Source organism: Octopus bimaculoides, chromosome 4 (assembly GCF_001194135.2).
Source record: "Octopus bimaculoides isolate UCB-OBI-ISO-001 chromosome 4, ASM119413v2, whole genome shotgun sequence".
Taxonomy (NCBI): domain Eukaryota; kingdom Metazoa; phylum Mollusca; class Cephalopoda; order Octopoda; family Octopodidae; genus Octopus; species Octopus bimaculoides.
In genome coordinates, this window is record NC_068984.1 from 56,355,630 (window position 1) to 56,355,899 (window position 270).

Consider the following 270-nt stretch of genomic DNA (forward strand, 5'->3'; position numbering starts at 1 on the left):
TCTCTCTCTCTCTCTCTCTCTCTCTCTCTCTCTCTCTCTCTCTCTCTCTTCCTTCCTTAAGGTATGAAGTATTTTCAGATGAAAACAAGTGGGTATGTTGTTAAACAACACGGATGCCATTGTCTCAAATGTAAATGAAGTGTAAAAATTTGACTATTTATTTACTAACATAACTGTGTCATCAAAAATTTTGACAGTTCTGTTAATGATAGAAAATAGTGGATCAAAACAATGGCAGAAATTATTAATAAATGTCAGCAATCAAGTACA